We start from the raw sequence: 24932 nt of genomic DNA, 5'->3' as shown, positions 1-24932 counted from the left end.
ATCTGACCCTAGCTTATCAGGTCTCATCATGACTGGCTGCATTGTCTTCCTCTGTGGCCAGCTAAGGCTGCCCCAACCTCAGGGAGAGGTTGTCAAAGAGCCAGCCCATGAGCTCATGTCAGAGACAGCCCCTGTTACTCTTACTAGTACCCACTTGGACACTGAGCTTCTATGGGCTACATCTGTTCAGCGGTTCTAGATTATCTCCTTGAATGGTCCTTGATTGGAATTTCAGTCTCAGAAAAGACCCTTGGGCCTTTTGGTTCTGTTGCTTTCCTTGTGGAGCTCCAGTCCGCTGCAGGTCTTTCTATCTACCCATTCTTTTATAAGATTCCCTGTACTCTGTACTCTGCTTTTAGTCTCAGCATCTGCTTTAATATGTTTTCATGTTTTAGATTCCTGTGCACACAAATATGTGTCTTTGTGTTGACATGTATCCCTCATGATTTTTGATTGGCCTCTTTTTTTCTATTTGTTTTGTCCTATTCTTGTTTTGTTTTGTTTTATTTTATTAACATTATTTAGATAACTTTTATTTCTAGGAAGTAACAAATGGGGTGTGTATTTAGATGGGAGAGAAAGTACATAGAGTCTTTGAGGAAGTGGGTAAGAAAAACTACAGTGGGAATATATTTCATGAAAAACATCTATTTTCTTTTTTTTTTTTTTGGTAGCTCTGATTTACTATCAACAAGGTGCTTCTTTATTTATACAAGTTGCACAGTTCAAACACAGTCTAATGATTATACAAGTGGTACAGAGTGGGTGTTTGATTTTTTCATTATTTATCAAGGGTTACAAGTTCAGCAACAATTAAAAAATACAAACAGAAAAGATATTATTATTAGCCTTATGACTCTACTTTAAGAAATCTAAAAAGCATCTCCTGCAAAGAAAACATATTTAATGTATGACAGTTTGCTTTTAGATTGGCAGTGTTTGTAGTATGAGTACAGTCCAGAAAAACAGAAAATACTTTAACAGGTCTTTGTATGAATACTAAAAATTAATAAATAACTCCTTTTACTATATATATATATATCATCATCTATGATACTAAGTAGAAAAGTTTATTTCAGTCAATCTATCTTATTTAATGAGTTTTATTCCATCAGGAGTGTATCCTCTGTGACCTCCTGTCTTTGAACTACATTTTATTTTATTTTTTTAGCACACTAACTTTTCAATAAAACAGAAAACATAATTAAAACAGATTTATAGTGTGATACAGTAGATGAATAAACTATATAGGTGACTTATCTAAGGGAATAATGCATTTTTTTTCTTTTGAAATCTACTTTAATATTTCACACCACAACTCTTCTATGGTTTCTCAACTGTATTCTTTAGCCTTGTCCTTGTTTAAGACTTCAAATACAATTATGATCCAACTAGCCTGAATTTCAAAATTAGGCATTAGGCTCTATCTAAAACTGGTTCATAGCAGCTGATCCTGCATCTGAGAAACCTCTTATGGTAAGAGGAGGGGAAAGAAGGAAAACTGTGGTCAGGATGTAATACATAAGTGAGTAAAATGAAGAGTGCTTGAAATGTTTTGTTTGTTTTTAATCACTCAGTCACATTGAGCGGACCTCCCAGCACAGGACTTCTAACTTTATGTAACGTTTATTTCATGCAAACATGGTAGTATAACATCAGTAAGGCATTACTACCTTATCTGTGGTGTAGATTATATTGAATTTTACTCATTGTAATTCATTGTAGAGATTCGTTGTAAAATGTCAGTGAAGAGATAATTTAATTTTTGATGATAGGGGGATGACAGGAAAAACTTTTGTGCATATTACATGATCCCAATGCAAAGGTAATGCATAGAGGATGCTATCACCGTGCCACCTCAAAACTAAAAACATTTAACTTGTAATCTGCTAAGTTATGACAGAGCCTCTTGTTGCAACAGAGGGGTAAAGTAAAGGTTCTTCCAATCCTGCCTCTGACTAGCTACACAATTTTAATATAATTCATAAAAAGGAACTTCAGGAATCTATGTGCTACTCTGAAAGAAAGAATATTTAACAAATAGACTTGACCTGGAGGTGACATGAGCCCCACAAGGATGTCAGTAAAGCCAAAAATGCTGGGCCCTGTCAGGACTGCAGAGAATGATGCATCAAGTAAAGACCATGCATAAAGTGGACCTAGAACTCTTGCTCAGATGTAGCCCATAGAGTGCTCAGTGTGTTCCCTAGTAAGGGGAGAAGCAACAGTCTCTGACATGAACTCCGTTGTCTGCTCCTTGATCACTTCTCCCTGGTGGGGTGACCTAGCCAGCCCACAGAAGAAGAGGATCTAGGCAGTCCTGATGGGATCTGATAGGCTAGGGTCAGAGAGTAGAGGAGCAGGACTCCCTTATCAGTGGACTAGGGAAGGAGCATAGAGGGGTAAGAGCAAGGGAGGGCGAGACTGAGAGGAGATGGATGGGGCTACAACTGGGATACAAAGTGAATAAGTTATAAAAACTAATAAAATTTAAGTTATTTCACTTATTTTTCTCATTTCTGAAATGATATGAATTTCAATCGCACATACTGGAAATAATATTACAAATTCTAAAGCATAATTCTTTCAAAATACTATGTAAGTTATATGCCTACTGAGATCTTAAACTAGTAAAAATTTCTTCTACAATAATAGATTATAGCACAAACTGACAAGAGTTTTGTTGTTTTTAATCAGCATTGTGAGTAGAATGCTTTGGTTCTTGAAAATACAATTATTTTTAAACATTTTCTTTGAATATTTTAGCTCCATGAATTGCTGTTGTTTTCACTATTATTCGAACAGTACATAAAAACCTTTTAACATGGTACAGCATGGAGATGATGCGCTCACAGGAGCAGTGTAAAGAAGTGCTTTGGGGATGCTGACAGAAATATACCTTATGTATACTTGGAGTCTAACTTAAATTTGTTGCATATTTGCCTACCTTAATTCCCAGTTCTGATGCGTTCAGAGACTGAGCGGTAAACTTACTGGTGGAAATTGGATTGTATCTGCTAACGTTATTTACAGTTCCTCCTAGTTGTTCTAACACCTCTACCAATGGGAGGGGGTGATGCTCACAATGAGACAGGAGAAAACATTTGGGGGGGAAAGCACAGCGCTCTGTTCTGTCATGCCTTTCCATGTCCCTCCTTGTTTCCTCCTTTACCTCCCTGTTTTATAAATATCACTTGCACCAGAACTATTTGCCATTTCAGGTAATTTACGTACAGAATATGTGCATAAAATATTTTTAATGAAAACTTCTTATCAGAGAGGAGAGTCTATAAGATGAACATTTGTAGTTGAGGATGTTATGAGGGATATTGAGTTTGAATCCTAATTGCACAGAAATGTCATCAAATCGAAATGTCTATTCTCACTGGCAAAATTTTTGCAACATATTTAATAATTCCTGTTTCTTATGATGATTTTATTAGAAAAATATATTCCCACATAAAACCCACCATAATATGACAATATTTGAGAAAAATCTGCAAAACAAAGAAGTTAAATGGAAATAATTTGTAAGAATGGAATTTTAATTCAATTGGATGGGCCATCCTTTAAAAAGAATAATTAAAAGCAAAGCTGTGTGTACCACCAAGAAAATGTCATCTCAAATCCTGTGGAGATGCTCCTCACCTTACCATATCATGCTTTTCCCTCAGATTTTCAACCCTTATAATTATGGGAAAACACATTGCATTTTTATAACATTTATTATACCTATAGTATTTTATTATAACATCCTCTTGATTAACAAAGCTACTTGGTATTGGCAATATTTCAATTGTCAAATTTTTATTTCAATTGTTTTATAAATACCCCAGTGCCTTAAAAATTAAAAATTTAACTACTTGCTCATTAGAAAGAACAGATTTATACTAGTTGTTTTATCAATTGTTCTTAAAAATATTTTCATTATATTTTATATTAATGAATGTCAGAATTTAAATATTCAGTTAGAGATACTGCCTATACAAGTTGTAAATTTTCTGTAACTTTCATTTCTACCCAATTAACTTTATATATCTTTATATTTTATTTACATACTTTTTATATTATATATAAATATAAGAAATATACATGTTTATATACTGTTTTTATTTATTTACTAATTAACTTTTTATTGATTCTTTGTGAGCTTCATAGCATGCACCCCAATCCCACTCCTCTTCCTGTCCTGTCATATTCCTCCTTCACTTGTGCAACCTCTCCAACAAAATAACAACAACAACAATAAGAACAACATAAAATCCAAAAAGACAAAACAAAACAAGCAAAGCATAGAAAAACGTCTCTCATGGAAGCCGTACTATGTCAGAGTGTGTCCCAAAGTATGTCCTTCTGTCCACATATATTTTTCTTGCGAATTTTCACTGCAATGATGCAGGGGTCTAGTTTGAGGTCTCTGGCTTTTGTGACACCATCAGTATTGGATCCCCACTGAGACTCCTGAGGAGAGTCGTGGGATGCAGCTACAAACAAAGCCAGCCTGAGAGACAGGCCCAATGGTCCAGGTAACTTGGAAGCCTCCGGCACCTGGACAGCCTCTTGCTAAAGCAACACACCTGTGGCCAAGCTTGACAAGCTGAGTTGGATCACTAGGACTCACACTGTGGTTTGGAGAGTTGCTTTTTAAGCTGCTTTGTTATGTTTTCACCTGGGGAAGTAGTTTTTGAAAAAAGGTTAGGTGGTTCCACACCTTTTTCTATTTGTATTGATGTTACTTGCTTGCCTATAAATAATGAACCCTGGAATAAACCCTGCTTCAGTCAGATTGACAGCCCTCTCAAGCCCATGCCCTGTGAAGAGTGATTTGTCCTCACTCCCCACTCAGGTACTGTTCAACTCTGCTGATGGGCTCAGGCAGACTCCTCTCAGTTATCCTGTTGTTGCCATGTGTCTTGGAGATCCTGAAGCTTAGGATCCATTGGAATGGCCTTTTCACACATTCCAATCATTTGCAAATGATGGGTGGACTAACTCAGAGCCCTGAAGTTGGTAGGTGAGCTGGGCAACACATTGGATATCCCTTATCTACACCACCAGTGGCATTCCAGCACTGCTTCAATGCCAACATCAACAGGTAGGAGGCAGGTTCAGAAATCTTGTTCTCAATCCCTTGTGCCACCAGCGTGAGATCTTCTGGTATGTCCAAGGGGGATTCAGGGCATACTCTCTCAAGAGCTGCAGCTGGTGAGGAACAGGGCTACCATTTTGTGTTCATGACCCTGTGGACAACATTTCTGACTGTTGGAGTTGACAAGAAGTGGGGATAGGGGCATCACCTCTCCTTCCAGGCCTAATAAAGTCTCCAAATAATGTGGGAAATGGAACCCCTACTGGTCATCTCTTGCTACCAAATGAAACTTCCAGTGCCAGACTAGGTTTTATCAAATTAAGTTGTTGACCAAAAAATTCCCATGAAAATTCTCAGACAACCCAGGCTGGTACCAAGACACTAAGTAGCTCTTCCAAAGCTCCACCTAATGCCTGGCTGTGATTTCAGTATCTAATTTGATCAGCTGCTGGGGTGGAGCCTCTCAGAGGACAGTTATGTTAGGCTCCTGTCTGTAAACATAGTACAGTATTGTTAATTGTAGGCAGGATAACTTTTGGGTAGAAGATTTTGTAGGTGAATTGGGCTAAGGAAAGAAAGACCCAGAAGGGACAAGGGTGTCATAGGAAGACTAACAGAATCAATCAATCTAGGCTCATGGGGACTTACAGAGGTGGAAGCACCAACCAAAGAACATGCATGTACTGGACCTAGGCCCCTACACACATGCAACCAGTGGGCAGCTTGATCTTCATGTGGGTGCCCTAGTAGGTTGAGAGGGTGCTGTCTATGACATGGGCTCTGTTGCCTGCTTTTCAATAACTCACCCCTAACGGGGCTGCCTTCCCTGGCCTCAGTGGATGAGAATGAGCTCAGTCCTGATGCAATTGATGAGCTGGGGTGGGTTGGTTTGTTGGGGGCTTCTCTTTTTCTGAGAAGACAAGGAAGGAGTATAAGGGGAAGAGAGTAGGACCAGGAGGAGCAGAGGGTTAGGGCTACAATCAGGATGTAAAGTGAATATATAAATTAAAAGTAAACTTAAACTATGAATAAAATAAAATAAATTTAAATAAAATGTAACAATAAAATGACTACTAATGAGACTCTGCTATAATCATGGACCAGTGCCTTATTCAGCCATTGTCAGAGAAGTATCTCTGGGAGCAGATGGGAACAATTCATAAACCCACAGCCAGACATTATACAACATATTCTTTTACTTTGTTTCAAAAATTATTATAGGATTTTCTTTGTTCTATTAATGTCATAAATTACTAGCTTTTTTTTATAGAGAATGTTTTTGCATATATGGAATTAAATGATACATAGCTGTTAAAAAGACAAAAATTAAAAATTACAAATGTCTTTAAATTTAAAAGATTAAATAATAAATACAGATAAAATTTGATAAATAATGAACGAAGTAGTTTGGTGGAGAAAAGCTCAAGACAATTTGACTGACTTCTAGGCTTTGATATGATTATTAATCATTGTTCTTATTGATTTACAACAAGAAGATAGAAAAACTCTGAAACATCTACAATTTGGAGAGGGAAGGAAAATGAGTTTAACTTTACAAACAGTATGTGTGGCCAAAGGAACTGTAAATGGAAGAGAGATTAAATCAACAGAAATGTTGGCTGAGTATTTTCTTTAAGATTTGTTTTTGTTTTTTGTTTCTTTATTAATTATACTTTACTCACTTTGTATCCCCCCCCCCGTGATTCCCTCCCTCCTCCCATCCCAATCCCTCCCTTCCTCTACCCTCTGCCTGCATGCCCCTTACCAAGTCCACTGATAGGGGAGGACTTCTTTTCCTTCCTTCTGATGCTAGTCAATTAGGTCTCATCAGGAGTGGCTGCATTGTCTTCTTCTGTGGCCTGGTAATGCTGCTTCCCCCTCAGGGGGAGGTAATTAAAGAGCAGGCCAATCAGTTCATGTCAGAAACAGTTCCTGTTCCTATTACAATGGAACCCACTTGGATACTGAACTGTCATGGGCTACATCTGTGTAGGGGTCTTAGGTTATCTCCATGCATAGTCCTTGGTTGGAATAGCAGTCTCAGGAAAGACCTCTGTGCTCAGATTTTTGGTTCTTTTACTCTCCTTATGGAGTTCCTGTCCTTTCCAGATCTTACTATTCCCCACTTCTTTCCTAAGATTCCCTGCACTCTGCCCAAAGGTTGCCCATAAGTCTCAGTATCTACATTGATAGTCTAGAGCAGCAGAGCTTTTCAGAGGTCCTCTGTGTCAGGCTCCTGACTTGTTCCCTCTTTTCTCCTTCTTCTGATGTCCAGCCTCTTTGCCTTTCTGGATAGGAATTGAGCATTTTAGCAAGAGTATTTTCTGTGGGACAACAGAAGGTGTCTTCTAAGGAACAACCATATCCAATAGATGTTGCAACTTTAAAAAATGCATATTTGTTCCAAAGGGGAAAGTCTGAACTGAGAATCGTGCTAACATGGTAATCTGCTTGAAAATACCCACCTAGCGAATTTTATCTAGATTCAGCGACGAAGCTAAATAAAGACTACTACAGCCTTGATAGGGGGCCTAAACCCATCAACACAAGCTGGCAACAGAACTTAGCAGGATCGTTGTCATGGTTCTCGTTTTGCCCTCATGAAAACTTCAGTACTTATAGTCAGGAAGACTTACACCATGGCTCCAGCAAACCATTAAACTTAAGTGATTAGGAGCAGGGTTGGATTTCTTCCCAGGCAATCTGAGAGGGCATTGTGTGAACTTATAAAGATGGATTCTTAGTTATAATGGAGACATCAGGGTGTTGGAGGCACTTAGGCCATCAAAGGTCCACTGAATAAGCTTCATGCAGGGAGTGTAGCAATCTCAAAAGATAGGCTACTCGTGCTTTAGGTGACATAATTTAATAAGCAGAATTACCAAAGGCTTTTGGAACCTGACTGGTATCAGGCAGAAGAGAAAGAAGTTTTTTTACTTTTTCCCTTCAATTTCAATCTTTGGCTCAGTTCTTTGATATGTTCCCTCTACTCCAATCTGAATGCTTATAATGTACATTGGAATGCTTATAATGTACTGTACATTTTCATTACATATCTTTTTTTACAGCTTCTCAAAGTTCAATACTTGCCTGAGTTTCAGTTGATCCATTCCACATTGAACAATGGGAGAATTGTTAAGATTGTGGGAATGTCTAAAGATACAGTCAATGAGTTTGAATGTGATGGAGGAAAGGGATGGCCTTATGACAGTGTTTCTTTGACTCAATTTAGATAGCATTCAGTCTGACTATTAAAGTGATTTCAGTGAAGTTTAACTGAAGACAGAAGACCCACTTGTGGTGTGAGAAACACTGATGGACTGAATAAAAAAGAAAAAGAAGTTTCATTTCTCTAGATGCAATGTGGCTTTTTTTTTCAGAGCAATAATTAGACATTTGAATACTTATTATCTGTGCCAGACATTAATATATGACTAATAACTACTTACTTTAACTCTCATGTTGATTTTAGGTCAGAACAGTTTATCCTATGTTTTTATAGAAGATGGAAACAAAGGACTGAGGGTCCTGGTCTTTCCCAGCGGCACAGGGCTGGAAAGCATCGGACATTGCATTGAAATCCAGAGTTTCATTCTCAGTCTGTACTGTTTTGATAGACAGACACATTTACTTCTGGCATGCATTCCATAACTGAAGTGTCTATTAGCTCACTTGAATTTTTACAAATTTGAATTATTATTTGAGAATGCATAATGCTATAATACATTTTTACTATATTCATTCCAACTCCTCTTCCTAAGTCCCCTCGGATCTGGTTACCACTCCTGCTTCCAACTTCATGTCCTCTTTATTTATAATTATTTTTGTCCAAATTGTGCTATGCAGAAAAGCATCAGTGTGAAGACATCCAATGGAGCGTGCTCTGTTTGAGAGGTATCTCATCTCTACAGAGAAATGACTCATCATCTCCTCACAACATGAGTTACCTGTGGCTAGGTATGGGGTCTCCTTCATCCATGCTGAGATTTTGACCGGCTCTGTCTTGTACAGGTTTTGTGCAAGAAACTGTAGTGAGCTCAGGAGAACAATGGCCCAATCATATGGGAAACACACCAGTTTTCCACAGTGGCTTCTGTTTTTAAAGGATTAATACTTCCTAATTTAGTGTGTATCCTGCTACAGCTTGGCACATTTCACCACAAAATACATCTATTTTTCTGTGTTGCCTTTTACTTGTATAACATGACAGATTTAGTTACATTTTATTGAGGATTTTTTCTTATTCAGTTTATGAAAAATCACCTCTATATGTTATTCTTGATTGGTAAATATTTCTTGTCATTTTTGATGTCTAATGCTGGGCACCCTGTTTTTAAACCTCTTCTCTTCTCCTTCCTCTTCTATCTGCTTTCCTCTTTCTTTTATTCAATTTCCCTTACCTCCCAATCTTCCTTTTCCTAGTCATACTTTATTTTTTTTCTTCTTCTTCCTCCTCTTTTTCTCTTCCTCTCATCCCCTTTTAACATGCTTTCCCTGAATATTTTCACAATTTTATCTGCTTCCTGGTTTCACAATCATATTTTTGGACTCTAATCTTTTCCCCCATTTCCTTTTGACATTTTTGAGTTCTATGCAAACATATAATTAACATCTCTGTTTCTCCACTGACATGTGAAGATGATAAAATTAGAAAATGAGGAAAAACTAAGAAAATAGTAACACACTTTCAGTTTTCTTACAGAGCTATTTCTTTATGTCAGGTTTTAAATGTCAGACTTAATTAATGCTGCTTATATTACTACTACAATTTCTAATGTCATGATACCTTGGATTTTAACATCAGAACAAAAGTGCTTAATATTATCACAGGTCATGTGGACATGAATTCCCCCAAAATACTCCTCCCAATTTCAAATTACCCACATTTACTAGATTCAATTTGAATTCATTTTTTTCTGTGCCTGTATTTATCTTATAGACACATTTCCTGATAACAAGTATCAAATATTTAGAAACAGAATACAGATTAAATGTGATACACTTTCCTCATGTTTCGGTCTTTAGACCTCTGAATATCATCCCATCATATTTTACACTGAGAAGTGTGCATGAACATGTGGTAATATGAGTATGTGATTATGTGTGTGTGATCACAGGAAGCCTCAACCCCTCTCCCATAAACTGTTAGAATGGGGTCCAGAGCTCATAAGCTTTCTAGACTTTCTGGCTAGCTAACCGCAGCCATCTCCTTCCAGCCCACCTTGCTTTAGGTTACGGTACCTACACTTGTCCTGCTGTTATGGGGTTGTTGCTGGTACAAACACATCCTCATTTTTGCACTGCATGTGTTTTCCCAGATAAGCCCTATCCTCTGTCCACATTTTCAAATGTCTAAACATATGAAACTGCATGTATGTCTAGAGCGTGTGGTAAGGCACCTTGCCTTAATTTACAAATGTGTTTCGTTTTTGTGTAGTCGCTTTCTATAATTTTTATGCTCAACCTGAAATTCATTTAACAAATCAGTTTGAGAAGGAAGTACTTACTGTGTGACTATCTTTTTAAAACGCATCAGCAAATTTCATGATTTCCTTGTTTTTTCATTGCTGAGTTTTATTCCATTGTGTAAGTGTACCACAATTTCTGTATCCATTCCCCAACGGAGGTACATCTGGGTTGTTTCCAGGTTCTGGCTATTACGAATAAAGCTGCTAAGAACATGTTTGAACAAATGTCCTTGTTGTGTACCTGAGCATAGTTTGGATATATGGCTAGGAGTGGTATAGCTGGAGGAGCAGCCTTACCAGGCCACACAGGAGGACATGGTAGCCAGTCCTGATGAGACCTGATAGGCTAGGGTCAGATGGGAGGGGAGGAGGACCTTGCCTCTCAGTGGACTTAGGGAGGGGCATGGGAGGAGATGAGGGAGAAAAATATTAAGCTTGTCAGGGTAATAATAAATGTATTATTTTATGTAAAATATTCAGCTCATGTGTAAATTTATAATATGATTTTGAAGTGCTTATAATATTCTAACACATCATTTTATTCAAAACAGTATTTCTCTCCTTTTTTTAAATTTCTGAGGTCCTCTATGATATATTTACTTCTTTCTATTTTAAAAATAGTCAATTATGGTTTATTATTCATTTTTTCAAATTATACTGCTTTATGTAATAACAAAATATTCAATTTTTTGTCTTATGAATTTAAATGATTTTGAGATTTTTAAAAATTTTATATGTAGCAAAAGTCTCTTTTAGCTGATTAATATTTCACTCCATAGATATACCAGTTTATTCAGCTGTTGAAGACAAGGATGCATGCTGTTTACAAAATCTGAACATTGTTAAATGGTTTCTATAAAAGTATATGTTTAACTCATCGTTGAATATGTGTTTTGACTGAAAAACTGCAACTTAAATGATTACTATGTACAAAGGTAATAAAAAATACATTGTAAAATTCCACAACCTTATGGATGGTCAAAAGTTCATTACTGTCAATTTTACAGCATTATTGAAGTATTAGATGTGGAAGATAAATACTTCATTGCTATGTTTTGTCCTTGAGGCAGGGTCCCTTGTATGTGGGGCTGGGTTCAGACTCAAGGGGTAGCCACTGATGGTGTCCGAAACACTGCAACTTCAGACAAGCATCCCATCACGCCCAGGTTACACAGTGCTAGGGATACAACCCAGCCTTTTATATTTGTTAAGAAAGTACTCGTTCTACTGTGTTAAATCCAGCACTGAGTCTATTTCTAAGAGAAAATAATAACAAGATAAATATTTGGGAATAAAGTTGGTTACAATTAAAGCAATTAACTGGGTTGACTTTTTAAAATAAATCCCCATGCAATTAGTAAAGTATATTATATAGTGAGATATAATACACTTTGAATTATGTGAATATCTTTAGCTGCTTCAAAAATGAATCCAAATTTTTCTGTAGAACTGGTTTAGCATTCTGTGGGGTTGATGCTTTCTCCCTTCAAGATATAATAGCATTTTAATTTCAATTTTTTATGGTAATTGATTTTCACTCTTAAAAATATATTCAGAATTATAATTCATCCTTCTGACATAGTTCTTAAAAGCTAACCGCATTATCATTATGAAAATACTACCGAATAATTAACTCCTCCAGGAATATATTGAAATAATTACATTACATTAAGTATTTGGTGGCTTGCATATTTTACTTTTAAAGTTGAAAATGTTGAGCTGTGTGTTAATAGGGTGTATAGAAATCCACCTTAGCATATCTTTTGTCAAATGACATGCCATTTCTTACACAGCAATTAAATTTTGATTAATAAATTCCTATAAATAGAAAGAGCATTGGAGTCAAAATTCACAAATGACTTATTGTGAATTATCATTTATTTAACCAGCCGGGAATATGATACACTAGAGAGGTTATAAAGAAATTGTTCACTCACAGGATGGAGGAAAGGAAAGGCTTCCTGAGATTATCAATGTGGGTAGAATTTGACCATGTTGTTCAGGAAAAGCAGTAAATTCTACAAATATTGACTAACTAAGATTAAACTTTGAGATTTTTATTTTCCTAAGAAAACATTAGTTGTGAAACTTGCAATAAGACAATCAGAGAGATGCAAGTAAAAAGATGAGGCACAACACATGTGAAACAAAAGAACATTTAAGCTCAGTGTTTGAAGGTAGTTAGGAAAAATAAAGAGAAAAACACCAATTTAACAATGTAAGTAAAAGAAAAAAAAATGAAATACAATACATTCAAATACTCCAGTGGAAACACTATGCAAATGAGAGAGGATAGAGTAAAACTCTAGTTTCCTTATAAAAATTTATAGATACACAAATATTGCAATGCATATATATATATATATATATATATATATATATATATATATATATATATACAACCATATATATATAACCACACACACACACACACATAAAACCTCTGTTTCTCATAATTACAGAGAAAATGCTTTTAAATAAAGAAGAGAGTTTTAGTTCATTTTAGTTGTTCATTGCTAGGGAAGGTAGTAAAGAGTGTTCACTAGTCAGTTGCATGTTTTAACAAGGATTAAACATGGAAGAAAAATAAACACAAAAATAAAGTTTACTTGATCTTCCAAGATACAGGTTCATGAATTTCTTGGTTTTGTGTAACTCCTCACAACTAAAGAAGCATTTTGATGAACCTGTTCAAAGATGACCCTGATAGACAGTGGTACAATTACAGAATGCAATACTACTCAGCTACTAAAAACAAGGAAATCATGAAATTTGCAGGAAAATGATAGGAACTAGAAAAGATCATCTTGAGTGAAGTAACCCAGAAAGAGAAAGACACACATGTTATGTAATAAATCATAAGTGGTTATTAGACATATAATATAGGATAAACATATTAAAATCTATACTCCTAAAGAAGCTAAACAAGGAAGACCCTAGGGAAGATGTTCAATCCTCAGTCAGAAGAGCAAATGTGTTGAACATCAAAAGCAGGAGAAGACAGGGAACAGGACAGGAGTCTACAAGAGAGGGCCTCTGAATGACTTTACTGATCAAGGTATTGAAACAGAGGCTGAGACCCATAGCCAAACTTTGGGCAGAATGCGTGGTATTTTAAAAAAGTAGGGGGAGATAGAAAAATCTTGAGGGTACAGGAGCTCCAAAAGGAGAACAACAGAGCCAAAAAAACTGAGACTTGGGAGCCCTGAAATGAATGATACCCCAACCAAGTACCATAAATGGAGAGGACCTAATACCTTGCTCATAGGCTCAGAATCCAAGTGGGTTCCCTAGTAAGGGGATGTCTCTGACATGAACTCTGTAGACATCTCTTTGTTCATTTTCCCCCAGTGTGTGCAGTAATGCCAGGTCACAGAGGAAGACAATGCAGCCAGTCCTGATGAGACCTGATAGTCTAGGGTCAGATAGAAGGGGAGGAGGACCTCCCTTATCAGTAGACTCGGGGAGGGGCATAGGGAGAAAAGAGGGAGGGACGGTGTCACAGGTAGGATAAAAACTGAATAAATTGTAATAAAAAATAAAAATAAATAAAAAAATGACTCACAAAATCCTGAACATTCCTCAATCACTGCTATAAAATAATTTGCAATTTTAATACAGGCTATCAATTGATTATTGAAAATCATTGATATCATATATCATTGTTATTGTATCTACAAATAAAAATGAGATTAAGGACAAGTGATGTTATATGCCTCATTGTATGTAGGTATATAATAACTCATCTGTATTGGATCTGTGGTATACATGTGTTGGAACAGTATTTAGAAAGATACTGCTTATTGAAATGTTCCATTGTTCATATTCATTCATTCATTCCATAAAAGTAGATTGACCAACCAAACACACACAGACAGACACGTTTATGTGTCTCTCTCTGTGTGTGTATGTGAGAGAGAGAGAAGAGAGAAAGTCAATCATAACACAAACAGTAAAGTTTAAAATGTTCATGTTGACTTGCCTAAAAAAATACCAATACATAAAACATTTTATTACTAAATATTAGTTTAATAAAAACATGGAGGTAGAAAAGGGAAGTGATTGTTTTTCTCTTTTAACAGTATAAAAACATAACACTAACAGTGATGAGCTGTGAAAGTAAATATATGAAGATTCCCTCAATGAGGAATGTAAGGGTTGGAGTATCAGTCTCAGAAAAGAACCCTGTGCCCAGATATTTTGGTTCTGTTGCTCTCTGTGTGGAGCTCCTGTCATCTCCAGGTCTTAATATTTCCCTTTTCTTTCATAAGGTTCCCTGCACTCTGCCCAAAGTTTGGCCATAATTCTCAGTATCTGCTTTGATACACTGCTGGGTAGAGTCTTTCAGAGGCCTTCTGTGGTAGGCTCCTATCCTGTTTCCTGTTTTGTCCTTCTTCCAATGTCTATCTCATTTGTTTGTCTGAGTGAAGATTGTATCTTACCCAGGGTCTGCCTTCTTGCCTAGCTTCTTTAGGTGTACAGATTTTAGTATGTTTATCCTATAGTATAGGTCTAATATACACTTATAAGTGAGCATATACTGTGTGTATTTCTGCTTCTGAGATACCTCACCCAGGATGATCTTTTCCAGTTCCCAGCATTTGCCTGCAAATTTCATGGTTTCCTTGTTTTTAATTGCTAAGTAGTATTGCACTGTGTAAATGTACCACAATTTCTGTATCTATTCCTCTTTTGAGGGGCATCTGGGTTGTTTCCATGTTCTTGCTGTTATGAATAAATCTGTTACGAACACTGATACTCCAACCAAGGACCATTCATGGATATAAACTGGAACCCCTGCACAGATTTAGCCCATGGCAATTCAGTATCCAAGTGGGTTCCCTAGTAAGGGGGAAAGGGACTGTCTCTGACATGAACTCAGTGGCAGGCTCTTTGACCCCACCCCTGAGCGGGGAGCAGGCTCATGCCACAGAGGAGGACAATGCAGCCAGTTCTGATGAGACCTAATACACTAGGGTCAGATGGAAGGGGAGGAGGACCTCCCGAATCAGTGGACTTGGAGAGGAGCTTGGGAAGAGATGAGTGAGGTAGGGTGGGATTGGGAGGGAATGGAGGGGACTACAGCTAGGATACAAATTGAAAAATTGTAATTAATATAAAAAATAAAAATTTAAGGTAAAAAAAAGGGGTGTAAGGAGACTCAAAGCAAAAGGTACAAACATGACACCAAAGCACCAGATGAATAAAATGCTGCCATGGTTGGGCCATTTGGGTGTTCCACCATGAAATTGCACCAGGATTGGGTAAAAATCTGAAGATGAAGATTATTGGATACTGGTGGTAAAAGTATTATAAAATAAGGAACATAAATTTTATGTTAAATGCAATAATGGCTATGAGACTCAGCAACTGCTTCAATCCCCTGTCGGGTGAATTATTTCAGAGAACCCTATGTAACAGGCTCCCATTGGCTTTCCTCTCTTCCACTGCCTCTGGTTTCCATCCTGTTTGCCATTCTGAATGAGATTTAAGCATCCTCTCCAGAGTCCTCCTTAGTGTTTAGCTTTTTTTTGTTTTATTTTAATTTTTTATAATATTTTATTTTTATTTCCACAAATTAGTTTATTCCCTTTATATCCCACCTGTAGCTCCCTCCCTCTTGACCGCCCAATCCCATTCTCCCTCCTTCTTTTCCAGCCATGCTCCTCCCCCACTCCACTGCTAGGGGAGGTCCTCCTCTCCTTTCATCTAATCCTAGTCTATCTGGTTTCATCAGGAGTGGCTGCATTATCTTCCTATGTGGCCTGGTAAGGCTGCACCCCTGAGGATGAGATGATCAGAGAGCAGGCCAATCAGTGCATGTCAGAGACAGCCCCTGTTCACACTGAACTGCCATGGGCTACATCTGTGCAGGGGTTCTAGGTTATCTCCAAGAATGGTCCATGGTTCGAGTATCAGTTTCAGAAAAGACCCCTGTGCCCAAATTTTGTTTCTGTTGCTCTCCTTGTGGAGCTCTTGTCCCCTTTATGTCTTTCTATCTTCCCTTTCTTTTATAAGAATCTCTGTGCTCTGCCCAAGTTTGGCTATGGGTCTCAGCATCTGCTTTGACTCTCTGCTGTGTAAAGTCTTTCAGAGGCCCTCCTTTCCTGTTCCCTGTTTTGCCCCACTTCTGATGTCCATCGTCTTTGCCTTTCTGAATGAGGATTGAGCATCTTACCCAGAGACCTCCTTCTTGATTAGTTTCTTTAGATGTACAGATTTTACTATGTTTATCCTATATTATATGTCTGATATCCTCTTATGAGTGAGTATATATCCTGTGTGTGTTTTTGCTTCTGGGATACCTCACTCAGGATGATCTTTTCTATGTCCGATCATTTGCCTGCAAATTTCATGACTTCCTTGTTTTTTATTGCTGAGTAATATTACATTGGGTAGATGAACCACAATTTCTGTATCCATTCCTCAACTGAGGGGCATCTGGGTTGTTTCCAGCTTCTGGCTATTACAAATAAAGGTGCTGCTGACATGGTTGAGCAAATGTTCTTGTTGCATACTTGATCATCTTTTGGATATATGCCTAGGAGTGGTATAGGAGCTCCACAAGGAGCGCAATGGAACCAAAAAATCTGGGAGTGGTATATCTGGATATTGAGGTAAAACTATTCTGAATTGTCTGAAAAAGAGCCAGATTGATTTCCAAGTATACATTCCCACCAGCAATGGAGAGGATTCCCCTTTCTCCACATCCTTTCCAGCATGTGTTGTCACTTGAGTTTTTGATCTTAGTTATTCTGATGGGTGTCAGGTGATATCTCAGGGTCGTTTTGATTTTCTTTTCCCTAAGGACATTGAACATTTCTTTGTTTCTCTGCCATTCAATATTCCTCTGTTGAGAATTCTCTGTTTTGCTCTGTACCCCATTTTTAAATTGTATTACTTGTTTATTTATTTATTTTTCTGTTGAACTTCTTGAGTTCTTTCTAAATGCTTGATATTAGCCCTCTGTCAAATACAGGGATGGTGAAGATCTAGCTTCTTTAGATGCTGAGACTTACAGCCAATCTTTGGGCAAATCACGGGTAGTTAAATGGAGGATGAAAGGGTTGGGAATAGAGAGACATGGAGCAGACAAGAGCCCCACAAAAAATTCTAAAAGTTCTGAACCCAGGGGATCCTGCAGAGACTGAAACGCCTTTGGAGGACCATGCGTGGAGAGGACCTAGACAGCCTGCTGTGATGTGGATCTCTGAGTGAAGGACGCAGGGGCAGCTCTAGCATGAACTCAGTTGACTGCTCGTTGATCACTTGCTCCTGACCATGTAGCCTTGCCAGGTGACAGAGGAAGAGGAACCAGGCAATTCTGATGAGACTTAATAAGCTATGGGCAGATGGCAATAGTGGTGAACTACCCTTTTAAGTGGACTAGGGGAAGGAGATAAGAGGGAAGAGAGAGGGTTGGTTGGACCATTGGGAGTTGAGGGAGGGAGCTTCAATCAGAATAGATAATGAATAAATTTGAAGAAAAAATTAAAATTAAAAAATGTAGTAAGAGTGACTAGAAAAATGGTTTATTTTATTTTTGTTATGTATTTATTCTTATTATTTAATGTGTGGGGTCATTTTGCCTGAATGTATGTCTGTACAATGCATGTGTTCAGTGCCTATAAAGGTCAGAAAATGATATTGGATTTCCTGGAACTGAAGGCACAGATGGTTATTACTGGTTATGTGGGAGCTATGGATTGAGCCTGGTTTCTAGAACAAACTGTCTCCTAAACCACTAACTCATCTCCTCATCTTTTCTATAAGTTGTATATAATTATTTAAAAATCAAAATCATTTTATTTGTTTGTTTGTTTGTTTGTTTTGAGACAGGGTCTGACAATGTAGCTATGTATCTTTGGCTAGTCTGGGATTCTTTGTCTTTTTCTTTTTAATTTTTATTATTACACTTTATTCACTTTGTATCTCCCTGTAGCCCTCTCCCTCCTCCACTCCCAATCCCTCTCTCTGTCCTCCTTCTCCACCCATGTCCTTCCCTCACTCCACTGCTAGGGGAGGTCCTCTTATCCTAGTCCATCAGGTTTCATCAGGATTGGCTGCATTGTCTTCCTCTGAGGCCTGGTAAGGCTGTTCCCCCCTCAGGGGGAGGTGATCAAATTGCAGGCCAATCAGTTCATGTCAGAGACAGTCCCTATTCACATTATTATAGAATCCACTTGGACACTGACCTGCCATTGGCTACATCTGTGCAGGGGTTCTAGGTTATCTCCATGAATGGTCCTTGGTTGGAGTATCAGTTTTAGAAAAGACCCCTGTGCCCAGATTTTTTGGATATGTTGTTCTCCTTGTGGAGCTACTGTCCTCTCCAGGTCTTACTATCTCCCACTTCTTTCATAAGATTCCCTAAACTCAGTCCATAGTTTGGCTATAAGTCTCAGCCTCTGTCTGATACCCTGCTGGGTAGAGCCTTTCAGAGGCCCTCTGCGGTAGGCTCCTGTCCTGTTCCCTGTTTTCTCCCTCTTCTGATGTCCATCCTCTTTGCCTTTCTGAATGAGGATTGAGCATCTTAGCCAATCTCCTTCTTGATTAGTTTCTTTAGGTGTACAGATTTTAGTATGTTTATCCTATATTATATATCTAATATCCACTTGTGAGTGAGTATATGCCCTGTGTGTCTTTCTGCTTCTGGGATACCTCACCCGGGATGATCTTTTCTATGTGTGACCATTTGCCTGCAAAATTCATGATTTCCTTGTTTTTTATTGCTGAGTAATATTACATTGCGTAGATGAACCACAATTTCTGTATCATTCAACTGACAGGCATCTGGGTTGTTTCCAGCTTCTGGCTATTACAAATAAAGCTGCTGCAAACATGGTTGAGCAAATGTCCTTGTTGTGTACTTGAGCATATTTTGGATATATGCCTAGGAGTGGTATAGCTGGATCTTGAGGAAGCACTATTCCTAATTGTCTGAGAAAACGCCAGATTGATTTCCAAAGTGGTTGTACAAGTTCACATTGCCACCAGTAGTGGAGGAGGGTTCCCCTTTCTCCACAATCTCTCCAGCCTGTTTTATCACTTGAGTTTTTGATCTTAGCCATTCTGATGGGTGTAAGGCGAAATCTCAGGGTCGTTTTGATTTGTATTTTCCTGATGACTAAGGACGTTGAATATTTCTTTAAGTGTTTCTCTGCGATGCTATATTCCTCTATTGAGAATTCTCTATTTAGCTCTGTACCACATTTTTTAATTGGATTAACTGAATTGTTGCTTTTTAACTTCTTTAGTTCTGTATATATTCTGGATATTAGTCCTCTGTCAGATATAGGATTGGTGAAGATTCTTTCCCAATATGTAGGCTGCCGTTTTGTTTTGACAACAGGGTCCTTTGCTTTGCAGAAGCTTTTCAGGTTCTTGTCCTGATCTCAAGCTGTTCTATAGAGCAACAATACTACAAAGTGCATGGTACTGGCAAGAAACCGACAGGTGGATCCATGGATCGAGTAGAAGATCCTGACATAAATCCACACACTTATGGACACCTGATTTTTGACAAAGATGCCAAAACCATTAAATGGAAAAAAAAGAGATATCATCTTCAATAAATGGTGCTGGTCTAACTGGATGTCTACATGTAGAAAAATACTAATAGATCCACAAGTGGATCAAAGGCCTCAATATAAAACTAGACACACTAAACCTGTTAGAGGAAAAAGTGGAGAAGAGCCTTGAACGAACTCATTGGCACAGAAGAAAACTTCCTGAACAGAACACCAACAGCACAAGCTCTAAGGTCAACAATCAATAAATGGGACCTCATGAAAATAATCTGGGATTCTTTATGTAGAATCTTTAGGTAGAGTTTTGGCACTGAAGGTGAGCATAGCCACACACCGCAAAACATTTTTGCACTCATATTTTTTTCTACCAACAGATATTTTTGACTATGTGATGATTTTTTTTAACTGTTAGTCATACATTCCTATGTTTGTTGAAGATAAAGGTCAACTTGTACAATTGCTTATCAGGGCACAAACCATGATCTTGCAGTAGTCATGGCACAAGTGGAATACATGAAGGCCTAGCTCATACATTCTTTTATTTCCCAATCCAGATTAGTTATACCAGTCTGTACTTTAGTTTCTCCCAGATTGCTGTTTTTCTAAACAAATGAGGCTCACCCTAAATACCCCAGGGCCTTGCTTTCCTTGACCCTGGCAATTGATGGCTTCTGAAATTGATGGCTGAAAGAGGTACATGGCAAGACAGACTATGTTTTAAATATACTGCTGAAACAAAAATCAATGCGGTATTTATTTGAAATCATTTCATGTAATTTGGAGTTGCTAGACATTCATCTGAGAACAAGCTGTTTCTGGTCACCCTTAAACATTAACGTTATATTACCTTACATGATTGCTATAACTTTGTGAAAAGAAAGGACACTTCTTATTCACTTTGCATAAAATTTAAAATTATACCTTCATTTTCATAACTACAAAGAGAAGAGCCAATTTAAAAATTTCTTTGAGATGCAGATTTTCCTGGTACAAGTTTCTAGATGTATATTCTGTTTCTAATGAGCAGAAATAACATAGCAAAAATAAAGAAAATGAGCTTTTATTTTTTCATGGAAAATTGATTCCTCAGCAGCAATGCACAAAACATTCAAAACATTTTGGGTAAAATATAAAGATAATTGCCCTAAAGTATTTTTAATGGGATAGAAGACAAAAAAGGTAATTAAAGTAGCCAAGCTTTAAAAGAAATTAAATGAGATGTAAAATAATTTTTGAATGTTTATTAGATGTGAATTTATCCTTCAACAGTACAGATGGTAAAGCATTCATAACACCATATCTGAAAGTTCATAGAGTATATTTTGATATTTCCAGACTAAATGTTAGAGCGGAAACTTCATTCTATACATTGGGCTAAAGGAAATAAAACCATAGAAGTTACAGGACATCCGAGATAATTTGGCTTGGTTCTTTCATGGTAGTTGTGAAAATGTGAGTCTAGAAGAACTGAAATCCTAACATGAACACAGAGATTTTCCACACATAACTACTTCATTAGTATAAGGGTGGAAATAGAAGCCAATCTTGCTCAGTATACTATAGTGTATTTTAAATTATGCCAGAACTTAGTATATTTTCACACCACATACAAAATCCATAATAGTTCTATTCTAAACCACAGTTAAGAATACAAGGTATTTACCTGCTGTAGACCAGTATCTCCCTTGAATACTGATGTTAAAACATCTTCAAATTTAATATTAAAATTCAGTCCAGCAACCACTTTGGTGAAGTTCATTAAAGATGAAATGAACAATGAATTTCTTTACATTACCAAAATGTGGAATTTTCTTTTGTAACCTCCAAGGGAGTTCTAAATTACACTTTCAATGTAATTTGTTATGCCATTGCCTTAACTGCATAGGCTTATTATCTGGTTTTAACACTTTGCTTCATAATGGTATTTACTTTGTCACAATTATTTGTCTTATTTTTATTTCATCATTTTCCTTTCAGTACAGTATTTTGTGATATCAAAACAGTCAATCACTTTCCCTCTCTGCTCTATTGATCCCTGAACGTACAGAATGGCTTGAAATTTGAAGTAGATAATGATTTTTCAAAACAATGAGTAGCCTCAGCAGCATCATGCTTTTTGCTCCAGAATTATTCTGATCTGATTACTGAAATATGAGTAATTATAATTCAAAATCATGTTTGTGAGATGACCTTAAATATTAGTGAATAAGTCAGTAATTTGAACACGTCAATTTATACTGAAAATTGCAAAACATATTATTTGTAGTGGTCTGATTCTTCACAGCATAAACCCAAGTACTGCACAGATATCATGAAAATGCAAAAATGTCAGCCAGGAAGTTATCTAGCGGTTCACATTTTATTAAAAAATACATAGATACTCTTAGACTTGACTAGAACTGTTGATAGTTGTTTCAGGGATGGAGAGATAGCTCTGCATTTAACAGAACTCTCTGTATTTACTAAGGGCTAGAGTTTGGTTACTAGCACCCATATTTGGAACTCCCAAGTGCCCAGAGCCCCAGATCCAGAGGATGTGAGTCCCTCTTCTGGCTTTTATAGACATCCCTACTGTACACATGGCATACATTCACGCCAGACTCACACACATGCACACACACATAAACATACAAAGAACTGTTTGAATGTACTTAGATACTCTTCAAAATGAAAGGAATCTTTATGAATCATTCATGACACGATATGCTTCCAGCTACAAGTGCACAGGGAAATATTAATAGTTTTAAAGCTCTATCTTTGTTTTGAGATGTTAATGAATTATCTGAAGTTAATTCATTATGATTTTTTTTTTCTTTTCAGATTATTTAACATGCTGGTGATGATACCTCCCATTCTCTGTGTATTTTTCTTGTGTTCTGACTCTCAATGTTTTAAAATATTTTAGTTTGCTTCTCTATTGCTGTGATAAAACATGGACTGAAACAGACTCAGACAAGGAAGGATTTATTTGGACAGTTCCCAGTCCACCATCAGGGGAAGCCAAGGCTAGAATTGAGGACAGGAACTGCAGTATAGGGCATGGAGGAATGCTGCTTATTGTCTTGCTATCAGGCTATTGTTCAGTTATCTCTTATACACCCAGGGCACACCCACTTCAGGACAGTTACGCTGACAGTGGCCTGGACTAACCTGAATCAGTTCGCAGTCAAAAACTGCATCACAGGCATGTTCATATACAATCTGATTGAAGCAAATCTTCGATTGAAATTCAACTCAACTTGTGAAGAAAACCAACCAGAAAAGGTAACTACACTTCAAATCCTCCAGCCTGAATTCATTGCAAGAATGCAACACCCTGCATGGTCCCTGTGGCAGAACTGACAAGAGATGCTCAATAATGCAGGCGACAAACACACAGACACAGATCCAGAACAGCTAGGATTCCTATAATGACCTCTCTGGTAGAGAATCTCTAGCACCCCAGAAGCCCAGCATGTTTCTTATACACAGTGGGACAGCAAGAATGAGATCATTTCACACAGCTCAACGAAAAGTAGGAGTTTGTGGTATACAACTGAGCAGGGGGCAGTTTTTGTAAGGGAGAAGATTTCATGCCATAGTTATCCATGGGAAGAAAGCTATAGTGAACACATACAGCACACATTATCAGTGTCAGGAACTGATGAATGATTTGTGGTGGGGAAGTCATAGTTTACCATTTTTCTTTTGTCTGAGGCTATGATCCTGGAGATGGCTTTCTCATGTGAGCAACACATATATACTCAGGACATTACACATTCAGGGTTTTCTATGATCCTTATGCCTATATTTCTTATTTCTTGGATGTAAAGAATGAAACTTGGGGCTTGTTTCACATCCTATTCAATGCTGTGCTCAACACCATATTTCAATGCTGAGGAAAAGGAAGATGAAAGCAACCTCTATGACTGACAAACATAATATTTTAAAGGAAGTGCGAAGCTCAGTCTGACCTTTTGCAATTCTAGTACAGGAGACTCACTCATGCTACACCCATGCCGTTGTTGTGGATACAAGCATCCAATTAGTTACCAATAATAATGTGTAAACAACAGCGGGGCTGTGCCTCACCGGAATAGTTGAACGGAGCCCATTGAGACTCCAAGTGGTTATATAAGTATATACACACTCAAAGGGAGGATTGAAGGACCCTAGTGCTTTCCCATTTTTACTTTCAGTTTTAAATCTTTCATGTTACATTTGGTTAAATATATATGTACAGTAGTGTACAGGTGGATTTCTGGAGAAGCCAAGCAGCAGGAGTAATAGTCTAAGGAGTATGTGACCAAGCCATAGAATAAAGATGCATAAGCCCAATAGTCTTCTCTGACAGGTGTTACCTGAAAGAATATAGTTACCAGACACATCAGAATTATACCCGTTGTGTTCTTTGGGGTGTAAAGCAATAAGTTTTTATTTCGTTTGGCTAATCTCCTACTCAGTTTGCACACTGCTGCCCAGAAGTTATAGGCTGCCTTCTTGCCAAAGGCAGACCACAGCAGCTGCACGTCAGCTGGCTGGGCATTGAGACAGCACAGGCCATCCATGATGCTGGGTTCTACACTATCTGGCCACCAATGCAGGCCCCTGGAAAGGAACAACTTGCCAAGTCTTTGATGGTAGCCCACACACCTGGCCTATTAGGCAAGCCTGCTGCTTGGCCCCTTCAGATATTCACCTGTACACTGCTGTATATATATTTAACCAAATGTAACATGAAAGATGTTAAACTGGAAGCAAAAATGGGAAAGTGCTAGGATACTTCAATTTTGTATCCACTCGTCATTTTTCTATTGCTTATCTATCTATCTATCTATCTATCTATCTATCTATCTATCTATCTAT

The sequence above is a fragment of the Psammomys obesus genome, unplaced genomic scaffold, assembly GCF_907164565.1.
Source record: "Psammomys obesus unplaced genomic scaffold, mPsaObe1.curated_primary_1811, whole genome shotgun sequence".
In the NCBI taxonomy this organism is placed as follows: domain Eukaryota; kingdom Metazoa; phylum Chordata; class Mammalia; order Rodentia; family Muridae; genus Psammomys; species Psammomys obesus.
Note: the sequence above shows the minus strand (reverse complement) of the source record.